General features: G+C 32.0%; 1 pseudogene; it reads right to left on the reverse strand.

The window, feature by feature from the left end:
- Positions 1-10350: 10350 nt before the first annotated feature.
- On the reverse strand, positions 10351-12231 carry LOC124368602 (annotated as a pseudogene).
- Between the last annotated feature and the right edge of the window lie 1091 nt (positions 12232-13322).

Genomic DNA, 13322 nt, shown 5'->3' on the forward strand with positions numbered 1-13322 from the left:
ATGTACAAATGAATTTGCAGGTGAGAAAGAAACGATAGTTTTACTACGACAAAAGTGGAAATTCGACTATTTTTTGGGATTCTTTTTCTGTCCGGATATTGCGTCGTGTCAAGAACAAGAATGTATTGGGAACTAGCTGACGATGAACATAACAACGCTGTTTCAAAAGCTATTAGCAGGAATAGATTTGAGGAAATAATGAGATACTTCCACTTTTGTAAAAATGGTCAACTTGAAAGTGGAGACCGCTTTGGGAAAATTAAACCAGTTTGGAGTATGCTAAATGAACGCTGGCTAACATTTTTTCCAGGTGATATTTACTTATCTGTTAACGAATTCATGGTGCCCTACTACGGAAGACATGGAGCAAAGCAGCATATCCATGGAAAACCGATCCGCTTTGGATATAAAGTTTGGGTTCTCGCAACAAGACTAGGCTACATCGTTCAAGGAGAGCCGTATCAAGGCAAAAGTTCCGGAACATCAGTCCCAGGATTAGGCGTTGGAGGATCAGTGGTCATTGATCACCTAACAGAATTGCCCAAAGACAGGAAGTAGTGTTTATTCTTCGAAAATTGTTTTACTTCGTTCCGTCTGTTGGAGGCGATGAAAAAGGAAGGCCACGAGGGAACTGGTACAGTACGAGCTGACAGAGTGGAGAAAGCTCCCCTTCCAGAACCAAAAGCCGTAAAAAAAGAAGAACGAGGCTCATACCACTAACTTACTGACCAAGAAACTAAAATCACGCTTGTCCGCTACAATAACAAAAAAGTGTTTTCACTATCACATCTACTGTTGCAGGAGTAGAGCCTCTTGGCAAAGCGAAGCGGTGGTAAAATAAACAAAAAAAAAACATATTTATATAGATCAACCTGCCTGTATTGTCTTGTGCAACACGTGTATGGGCGGCGTTGATCGTTTGGATGAAAACATTTCCACATACCGCATAAATGTCAGATCAAAAATATGGAATTGGCTAATGATATCATACATGCTCAGTGTATCAATGAACAATGCTTGGCTTATCAATCGAATGACCTCTAAAGGCAAGGAAGAGAAGTTGGATTTTCTTTCTTTTACAAGGTATGTATTCCAAAGTTACATGGCAACCTACAAAACAATCAGACCGGCAGCAGGACGACCAAGTTCAAAAGCTGTAACAAGGGTTATCCCAGACGTCCGCTTCAGCGGTAATCACTTTTTAGTTTACTCTGCTACGCAAAAACGGTGTAGTCATTGTGGCAAAGCGACAAGAAAAATGTGTGAAACTTGTATGGTTGGGTGTCACGTGTTGTGTGACAAAGTATTCCACTCAAGGGCACAATAGTTTTGTCGGCTACAACAGTAGTTTTAGAGTTTGTACATAATTTTGTCTTCCAAAATGTCTTCCTAAAACTACATTTTTGTGTTTACTAAGTACGTACTATTACGTATTTGACAGTTTTTTAGGAGTGCAGAAGGCTACTAGGAGATTTTAAAACAGCTCATTGTTTTACTTAACAGTAGTTCTATTCACGTAACATTAGTTTATAAATAGATTTGTGTGTAGTTCGTGTTTTATAACAGTGTTTGTAACATAATTTTGCAAAACATGCTCAATGCATTTTTTACAAACGTTTTGATAAACATGTACTTCCTTTTGATATTCGAAAATTATATTTTATGTCACGTAAAAAAGTGTTCTTTTGTATTATTTATGAACCAATTTGTACAGTTGTGGTTTTATACATAAATAAAAGTGCTATTCCATAGATCTTCTTTCATTTAAATTCCTTCCATTAGTAATAGTAAACTAAAATATGTGTAAATATAGTTTTCAACCTACCGAATACGCTCACGGTTGGCTTTAGTAGTCAATATCTGTCAATGCCGTAATGTTACCATTCATGCCCACTTTCGACATATGTTGACATGACGTAATTCAGTAATGGATAATAAAAAAAATCTATATTTACACTCCTTGTACCATAGACAATAAAAAAATAGAAGAAAAAAATATTAACAAATAATTTGGGCATTAATGGATTACGTTAAATTTTTAGTTTAGTTCATTCTGATATGTAACACCCGGGTATTTCAAGATGTCATTATAATTATTTCCTAGGCGTCTGGGAATAATCAAGCTCTATATTACACACATTTATTTTTGTTCCGTTAGGATAAGAAACTCATTGCATTTAGTCCTAAGAAGACGTTTGCTCTTGTTTTCGCAGTGATAGGGTTTTCAGGATATGTAAGTCGGTTGTTGTGATTAGGTCCCGTCCAGATCACATGATACCGGATACTGAATCTCAGTTATTGTCAATTTTGAAAAACGGGAGGTAGCTCTATTCCAACCTCTGCCAGTCTAAGCGAACAAGGAAAATGATACTCCCTAAAGTTTAGGCTTTAACATCCTTTAACAGTGAAGGAGATCCAGTAACTGCGTCATCCTCCGCAGTGAACTCGACCTATTAAACAATTCTATTTACCTGAATATCTGAAATTTTGCAGTTTGTGATATGCCGCTCCTGAACATCCATATAAGTACTCAAATGAAAGTGACAGAAAGCCAAATTGGTGTCTTCGGTATAAACCAGCTGGAATTCCCACCCCCTGTGTTTTTTATAATTTAATTTATTCAAAATTCTACTCTAATTCTAATAAATTACGTTATGTGTTAAAAACAGATTCAATGAAAACTACACATTTGAACATTTGAAGACTTATGTTAAGCCTTGAACAGTGATAACATCATTAACAGATTTAAACTTAATGGTGTTAAACAATTTAATTAATTTAACTTACTCTCTTGCGTAAATGTAAAATTTTGAGCTTGATTAGAATGTTTGAGCATGTATATGAGTATAAATAAAATATTTACATAATATAAACTTTGACGTGCTTTAAGGCTTTCATATGATAATCTAAATTGAAGGGTCCTGCCGTTATGTTTAATAGATGTCCTTTAACGATCAACATTCAGTTTTCTTCAGCTGGCTTCTTCAAAAGTCGAGTTTGATGCCGTACGTGAATGGTGCAGCCTTAAAATCAACGACAAGTTACACGTGAAATTCTAAAGCTCCACCTAACGTACAGACATCATTATTGGTTGCGTCAGCAAAGTTTGAAGCTACTGTCATGATTATTAATATTCTATTGTAAAACTAAACAATAAATGTAGCTAAAGGTAATTTATTTTGACATTTCATTTTCAATTGATTAATCATGTTACAAAATCTGATAGACAATTCTTTAACCATTTTTTTACCAACCACAAACTTAAAATTAAATTCATTATTTGTTTTACCATAGAGATATGTTTTTCTGCAAGCACATACATGATAGACATAGCATTCGTCTAAATTGTATGCAAGACTTTTAAAGATATTTTTATTTTAAATTTTTCTAGCTTTGCATAATAACTTTGTAATGTTTTGTAGTAATTAAAGTCCAATGCATCTTTTTATCGTAGATTTTATATAAATGTAAAGTTGTTTTAAGGAAACAGATAAAAAAGGACTGGTAATGATTTACCAGGTAAAATTTACTAGGTAAAAACAAACTAACGAGTTAATTAATATGTGCTAAGTAAATTATAGTATTTATTGTAACAGGCATTCAAAAAAATCATTAGATTGATTTAATTAACGTTGTAATTTGTACTTATATTAATTTACACAATGTTTTTATAAAAATGTTCAGAGAACAAATAATGCATGCAGAGACTATCTAATTGTATTTCTTTCCTGATAGTGGAGTTCTATATGAATCACTTAGACTGACAGTGTTATTGCTCATTTAATATGCTTGCAACACAAACACTAAATACATTATTTCGCTACTGATATATTTATCTACATGGGTTTGCATCCCATACCTGCAATTCTCAACATTTAAATGAAGAAAATATACCAAGTTCTACATCTTTTAATTTAAATTACGACCACCTACTACAATTTTATCTGTAAAGTACTGTTGTTTCTTTTTTATGTTTTATGTTTTACACTTATATTAAAATAATAATCATTACTATATCACAACATCTTTGATATGATGTTTCTCCAAATATACAAAAGAAGTTTAAATATTGTATATTAATGTAGATAGAGAAAGTGAACAGTTAAGGTAAACAGTATGGTAGTATGAATGAAAATCTTATAATTGTTAACAAAACACAGTAATAACTAATAAATAGATTCTTAAATAACAGTAATAATAAACAGTTCACTTTGATTGCACAACACAGCATATCTACATATTAAGTAAATTGTACAGTTTTTCTTTAATAACAATCAACACATTCTTATTGTGTTGTGTTGTACAATAAGAAAGCACAAAGATACATAAGTTACAATTAAAAATAATTTATTCATAGAAAATATGATACCTATATAACAAATTGTATATATATATTTTAAAATAATAATCTAGTGACAGAACACCAAGTAACGACTGGAATTAATGATATATCACAAGTGTTACGTCATCACAACCTAGCAATCATCAAAATATGCCAGAAACGCCTGTTTAGTTCAATGTCAAGTACAAAATATCATGTATTTATGTGTGCCACGGGAGACCTCCGTAAGACAGGCACGGATATAACTAAAACCTGAAGTGGTTTTAAATGTTATGTTATCTTTTTCTTTCAGGAAGATGACCAGTAATAAATTTGAAGAATCGGAAATAATATCAAAAGTTTTAAGCTTAACTTGAGGTTCATAGGAGACTTCGTTCCTAATGTGATAGTAATCATTTTTTTTAATGTAATATAAATATAGGTCGAGAAATATCTCGTTCAGCGGATAGCCGCCATTTTGTATGTCTATAAAAAATTACTATCTCATAACTAGTTAAGTTAAAGAAACCAACTTTCGCACATAGGTTGTAATAGATGAGATTCATTTTAAAAAGCAATAATTTTTCACGTTAACAAAATGGCGTATGTTAAAATATTTGGAAGTTAAATTTGGTTCCAACGTAAAAATTACTTTTCATAAGCTGAATTAATATAAAATACAATAGAGATAAAGAATAAAATTTTCTAAGCGTATTTTTATGAAAATCATGTTTATGTATATTAATTTAATAATTATATAGTTACGTTAATCTGGTTTACTAAGTAATTATTGAGTCATCCCACCTTTGAATAATGCGTGGAGGACTTTTAACACTCTTTAGCCCAATTTTAACAAATGTTCACCAGATAATTGGAAGTAAATTTAGAACTGGAGTAAATCTCCACAAACTAATAGTAGGTAAATCTATAAATTATCCCTTAATACAAACAATTCTTTATTTCAAAAATACATTTTTTAAAATGTGCATTTGTTACAGCTTCAGAAAATAACATGTGTTTTGTTAATTTAGCATTTAAATGTATTATTTAATTCAACATCATTTAACAAAATAGTATATTTTAAATGTTTTTTAATTAATCAGTATTTTTTTAGATAATTAAATCTGTAATAAATAAAATCGAGTCAACCCACCTACCCACTTTTTTGTATACATTATTATCTGCAAAAGTTATAATTTTAGCCTAATTATAACATTTCTTGGAATTCTGCTTCTAATTGCTACCTCTCCTTATTGTATGAAAGAAATTTCTCTATTTTCTCTGTATTCAGAAATTGTGTCTAAAAGGCTGTGAATTAAATGTCCAAAACATTATTTAAACCAAAAACTACTATTTTTTATGAGTTTTCTACTATATTTAGACTGACACTTTTTTCATATTTATCGTACCATATTGTTATATTTTACCTAGCAAAGTATTCATTACATGATATTTTGTAATTTGTAAATAAACATTCACACTCTGGTTATTGGTTAAACCGTTACAAAACAAAAACACGTGCGAAATACTTCTATGACAAGGAGTTTTCAATTATGCAATGCCTTGTGTTAATTCCATATTATATACTATTGAATACATCTATAATTTTTCATATTGTTTTTCGTAATAAGTATAAATCCACACTTACCGCCACCCCTTCCTGAATACAGAACCATGAGGGGATACTGAATCTTCTGCATCTCCGCAAGGCAGGACCTAAATCACCCAAAACCGCACCTATTAAGCCTACCGTATGCACACTAAGGAGGACAAAACTGGACTGCAGCTGCGGTTCGTTTGCTACTGAACCTCTGAGGTTATGTGCAATTGTTCACTAGCATATGCCATATCATTCTTCTTTTACGACTAATAAACCGGAAACCTTATCTGAACGTGCTTTTCTTGGATCTCGGATATACTTGTTTCTGTTAATAAGAGTACGCGTTTCGATGCTGACTAATACATCCAATTTAAATTCTCCTGAGTACACGTCAACTTGTGTGATAAAATTGTTTTTACTCACGTAGCTTTTCATCGGTTTCTGTCGATATGTCACGAACCTGGTCCTGATTGTCATGACAGTCGTATAGTTGGTGATTCTGCGAGGTGAGTAAATACATCCATGGACGACTTTAGATGCGCAATTTCCTCATTTGAAGTAAACTTTCATTCACGACAAAAAATAAAATTTTTAAAAGTATAGATAAATTATACATTACAAAAAGTTGTCCACTTTTTTTTGAGCACTGAAATCTACCTTCTTCGACAGGTAAGAAAAACCTAGAATTTTTTGTTTGATATTATAACAACAAAACAACCAATGAAGATAAACCGATGAAGATAAAGATAAGATGTTTTGATGTAATGTGGTATACATGTACTCACAGTACTTAGTGGTTTGTCATCAGAAAACGAAATTAGCTTTCAATCTTCGACAGCAGTGTATAAATTTTTTAACATACGATGGTAATCCACCGAAATCTTATTGCCCTTTCAACGCATCCATCAATAATGAACTTAAAACAAAGTATAAACAAGTGTATATTTGATAAGTCACAATTAAGTATAAAACAAACAATATTGATAGCTGTCTATTATACAGAATTGAAAGCAAGTTCCATCTCCAGAAACACGCACAAACTAACCGTTCATCTTGTTTTTACTGAAGGTTTTGCAAAAAGACTAAGTCAACACTAAATCACCCTGCTTTTTTTTAAGTTAGTATTGCCTTTTAATTTTAGTTAATGTTTGTTATAATGTAAAAAATGCAATGCTTTTTAACAGTAGATCTAATATTAATGTTCCCTATGATGGCGAAGTTTATTTCATTTTCCCACCTAAATGTTTTTTACAATTGCCAATGTCGATTTGTAATAAAATGTCTTCATCATTTTTAATACGTATATTTGTAAATTTATAATCACAAATAACATATTCTATTATATTCTAAATTTAAAGAAATATTTTTCATACAGTAGGATTTCAAGCGTAAGGCTTTGCAATTTATATTAAAATCACCATTTTAAGGAATGAAGTAATTAATTCCAACAATACGCACACGCTGGTCAAACAGTGAAATTGTACATTTTATATTATATATGGGCATATTAGTATGTAAAACATTTATTAAAATGGGGATAAATTATTTTAATTAGAATGAAATAGTGGAAATTAAAAATGTGATTCAGCTCAAGAAATAAAATTCCAAGTACACCCAACACTGCTCGTAGAGATACCTCTATAGATAGATCTATAATTAGAACTACATCATAGTTTTTGTGAAATTGTATACATCTCTTGTCATTACAACAGTAATATAACATATTTAAATTAAATTATATAGGAAAATTTGAGTTATTCCATTGTTCCACAATAACCAAAGAAAATCTCGCCTGATCTAGTTAGATATTGCCAAGAATAATTTGTAAGTTAAGAAACGCTAATTGCGCATTAATTCCAAAAGAATCCAAACAAGTTTCAGCTTTACATGATCAAAATCATTCCTTTATAGACACCTAATTAGGAAAATTTTAACAGTTATTTGCAGATCAAAATCAAAATAATAATTCAATACTATCAATAAACAAAGCTGTTACAAAATTAAACTTAAACTTTAAATCTAATTCAATTTACACTAAAAGCTGTTCAAATTGCTTATAATGGAACACACCAAATTCATTATGCCACATTATGTATCCTTTTCATTGCACTAAAATATTTGTAATTTTGTCAATCTATTCGCCAATTTTACTTGATACTTGAAATTATGTTTTTTCAACGTAGTGTTAAATTCATTTACATATTTATGTTACAAGAAACATTACATGTTTAGTATAATAATAAGCATTAAATCTTGAAAGCACCCCAATTTAAATTGATAAAAAGTAATTAAATTTGATATAATAATGAAATGTGTTTCTAAATATTGATTTCAACTTCTTAAACATTTTTCAAGTGACACATATTAGTGTAAACGTGTAACATATTTAGTTCGCTTATATCATTATGTATGCATGATAATGTTAAATATAACTGAATCAATCTAAAGATTAATTATTTAATTAATATACTGTATTTATTAACGTTATACCATGCATCGACAAATGTAGATGCCATTAAATACCAATATAACATGCGCAACGAGGAAAGTTTTAGAATAATAATAAATTATTAAACTGTTATGTGTTATTGTGGATTATGATAACCAAAAATGTAGAGAAAAACACGGATAAAAGTCTAATGATTATAACCCAAATCTGCATTTACATGCAGAACGTTGATATCATACATTATTTTAAAAGTCTCAAAATAATAACTAATAACCGAATTCACACGGCTTTACAAAAAAATTATTTACGCCTTCAATAATTAATTTAAAACACTCAATATGTGGGATGTCGTTCTTCAAGACACAAAACAAAATCGGTACAATAATATTTATTACTGTAATTACTTTTGGGAAATAATTATAATAATACAATAATTGGAGAAAGATTAAATTTTAAACGAAGAACTGTGTTTTTCTTAATATGTTTTACCATAATCCACAATAATATTTTTCTTTTACTCGAATACATGGCTGAATACTACACAACCAGAAAAATTATCTATTTAAAAATAAAATAGGTGTATAATTTAATGTAGTGGACGTTTTAAATTACATGCTTAACATGCAGTGTGTTTGCGGATCCAGGTTGACAAAACGTCCAGCTTTAGGAGGACATATCCTACATGTTGCTCTCCATTACCCCCGGCTTTAGAAAATTAGGTAAAATGTGGGGCTTAAATGTACTAAAATAGTAGCATCACATTAAAATTCTTCCGATATCCGAAGATAACCCATGAAAGTTTATTACAGCGCATACCTAATGCCATAGCATGTGAACTGCTGTTAGTTTTGGTTGCATGTTGATTGTTGTTTATAGTGTCAATTAAGCACTGTTGCTTCTCGTCGCTCTGCTGCATTGGCGCTACTAGCCTTTGATTTTCTATTTATGTATTATTAGCTAATTTTGTTAAAATACGTGATAGGTTTTCTGTTATGGTGGTGGTGGTGGTGGTGGTGGTGGTGTGTGTGTGTGTGTGTGTGTGTGTGTGTGTGTGTGTGTGTGTGTGTGTGTGTGTGTGTTGTGTGTGTGTGTGTGTGTGTGTGTGTGTGTGTGTGTGTGTGTGTCAATGTACCAATGCAATGAAATAATTCCAATTATTTTCCTAAATGTATTGTTAATATCATTTTTATCATTTAAGATAAAAATTATAACAATAATTCATTAAATCTTATGCTATAATACAATATAACAGCTTCAAGTTGTACATTCATTTATTTCGATGTAAAAAAATCTAATTGGAATTTCTTTTTAATTCCATTATAATATCCGTTAAAAATGCATAAATTATTGGTTCGCAAAATTTCTTAGGATATTAAATACTCCTTTTTGCTTTAATGTCCTCATTTTCAACCCCAATAATCCCCCTTTTAGGAATTTTCGTCTGGTTACCCTCATGTCAAAGCCTCAAGTCAAAGCCTCAAAAAGCATATTCGAGGCATATTGTCCTCTGTTATGTTTACTAATATGTGTTTACACAATACAAATAAGATATGTTACAACAAAATATAAATCGCTCTTGACTGATTAATGATTGTCAAGCATTCATATACTTAACTTAATAATTTCAGTATCAAAATTTGAACGAACTGGATCTTAACCCTTATATGCCCAAATTAATTTTTGTTTATTAAAATCTTTTATACTTTTAAAATATGGTTATTAGTACTTAATTAAGATGTATTTACCATAACTTTAAATATTTTATACTTCATATGTGAAAAAAGTGACGCCCCGTTTTTGGGGCATTGGGCACAGTAGGGTACCATGTTAGCAGAATGTAAGGTGCCCCATTTTTGGAGCACTGGGTATGGGTGGGAGCATAAAAAACACAAATATTCTACCATGAAATCATTAAAATTTATTCATAAAAATTTAAACACACAGAATATTTTAAGATTAGCCATAATATATATTTGGTCATTTATGGAAAAGAAGGAAACAGTTTGCATGGCAGCCGACTTTGCACTTATCACATTTTTTTGTAGTATTTTTGTGACATTGTCCACATCTTACTTGGTTTGCTGAAGATACAATGAAATGGTTTTTACCATCTAATCTCACTTCATCAGGAACCCTTTTTTTAGCAGTTTTCGGGGTTCTTCCCGCTGATGGTCGCAGTCTAGAAGTTGAAGCCAAGTAGGTTTGAACAATTCTTCTTATAAAACCTAGGTAATCCAACGAACCCTTGTCACGGCCTGCTGGTGTTAACCGGTAGAGTTGGAATGCATTATTTGTACTTGCATTCAAGAGAAACATGAGTATGGGCCAGTACCATTTCTTCATCCGAATAGCAGTTCTATATATGGAAATGTTCTGATCGAGACGGTCGACCCCTCCCATGTAGGTATTATATTCGGTAATGCACAAGGGTTGCTTGATTGTGATACGTTTTTTTCTTGGTTGCTCCAACGTTTACATGTGCCCATGGGAAAAGCCCCACATTTGTTAGACGCCACTATTACTACATTGTTATCATTATATTGAATGAGAGTGGTGCCGCTTGCAGTATCCGTAGTTTGGAAATAATCCCCTGTTTGCATTTTTTTTACATCTTTGTTGTCTATCAGAGGGGCATAAATGACCCTGTTTGCTCGAATGGTGCCTGTGCCATCATGGTTCAGTTGTTTCAGGTGGTCAAGGAGTGCAAGAGACGTGAAAAAATTATCAAAGAATACGCTAAATCCTCCAGAGTTGGGCAGTTTATCAATTAAATTTGATACAACAGAGCCGCCCACGCCTAATGAGGGATTGGTGTTACCAGTTGAGGCCCCCTGACATGGCTCTGCTTGAACAAGATATCCGAGTCGAGTACATAGTGACCATATTTTGAATCCAAAACGGATGGGCTTTCCGTGCAAGTGATGTTTTGCACCGTGACGGCCGTAGTACGGTACCTTACATATCGATCCTGTGGACAATTCTTCAGCCACCTAGTATTCATCATTGTAAATAAAGGTCTTACCTTAGTAAACTTGTCGGTAGGGTCAAGGCATGTATGTCTCAAAATCTCTTCAAACCTATTCCTAGATATACTTTGGGCCACATCAGCATGGTAAGTATCAACACTATTATCCCAGTATAACCTACGCCGAGAAACAGTGCAATAACCACTCAGTAAAAGTATTCCCAAAACTACCTTTATTTCTTCTTTAGTAGTATTGAAATTATGGTTTCCTTTGAACAATGCATACGAATTGGATTCTCGCACAATGAGATCTATTACTTCTTCATCCCAAAACAATTCAAATAACTGAACTGGAGACATATCATTGTCTAACAATTCAGGCCTTTGCCAAACTTTCTCAACTTTAGGCGGTATATCTGTAGTTCCCCAGGTTCTACCAGATTCTTTTTTATTTTTAACTATAGGCCTATTATTAGTTTTGTTTTGGTTTGGTTGTTTGATAAGTTTTGATTTAGGCCTACTAGAACTTTTTTTACTCTTTGGTGTTAGATCTAAAGAAGTATTTTTTTGTAGAATTGTGGTTATTGGATCCACTATCACAGCTGGTGCTCGGTAAGCTAATATCAAATAATTGAGAGACTGGCCTTGTGTCAAGCGTAAAATCATCACCTGTAGCAGGCCTGGCTGTGTTTTGGTCACCCTGATTTGCATTTTCCTGGCAGTCAATATGATCTTCATTGCATCCTAAAAACAATTCTTCTACTCCAGATTCAGTAATTCTTGTTATTTTAGCTTCACCTGGGGCTCGGAGCTGACTTCCACTTAAATTATTTATGTCCATATCCTCTTCTTCACCACTATCTTCATCACTATTTAGATGGTTTTCTGGTGGCACCATATAGATATCCGCCGAAATGCATTGACTATCTCCTTCAAGAAGTGCCAAAATCTCCTCCACTGTAAATCTGAAACAAGATATAATACAAAACTATAAGTTTTAACAAATTAAATAAACAGATATATTATTATTATTTAATTATTCCAGTAAAACTGAAATAAAAAACATGTTATTTGCATTAGATTGAAGGGTTCGCTTATAAAAAATATCGGTACCCTCCCGTGCCCATTGCCCCATTATTGGGGCAGCAAAATATTTGAGGTTATAATATGAATATGATGAAAGGAAACATAATTATTGGTTATGCCATTGTTAGAGTATATTATACTGAACATAATTATATCATAATTGCATTACAAATGTTATGAATATGTTGAAAAACTTACCTATCTTTAGAATCCATGACAACTAATATTTAGAAGCTCTTTTCATTGCCATCTAAGAAGTAAACAATGACACTGCAGCTTTCCTTTGTGCTAAATCTAGCTTCAGTGCTACCAACTGAACATACTTATAACTGAAAAATTACCTCAAAACCTTTTAAAGAATTTTAAAACATTTTTTTATTTCCACCATAATGGGGCAATGGGCATATATGGGTTAAGTAACAAATGATTGCAGGCTGCAGGCTCATTAAAGAGCATTTTGTTTATATATATATATATATATATATATATATATATATATATATATTCAGAAGCTGAAATTTTAACCAACGTATCAGAAGGAATGGTTAAGAAATATATCTTTGAAAAACCTTACACAGTCTCTATTGAAGATATAGAAAAATTGAGTAAAACGGGGTCTACCCTTTTAAAGGAGTCCAGAAGTTCTATACAGATGGTTCACGCCTTGACTCGATTCGGTACATACGGACCAGGAGTTAACCTAGCTGTGCCCCTGTAGTTTAAAATCCAGCAGGGCCTAGAAATGATGAATTATATTGGAGATCTCTGGTACAGGTTACTTAATAGTGTCTACTATTTGAGTTAAATGCGGGAAGCACTACTGAACTTCATTAAAAATATAGCTAAATCAGTATCCTGCAAATATTCTGCTGATTTATAGTAAAACGCGAACTATATGTAA

The sequence above is a fragment of the Homalodisca vitripennis genome, chromosome X (genome assembly GCF_021130785.1).
Source record: "Homalodisca vitripennis isolate AUS2020 chromosome X, UT_GWSS_2.1, whole genome shotgun sequence".
Classification (NCBI taxonomy): Eukaryota; Metazoa; Arthropoda; class Insecta; order Hemiptera; family Cicadellidae; genus Homalodisca; species Homalodisca vitripennis.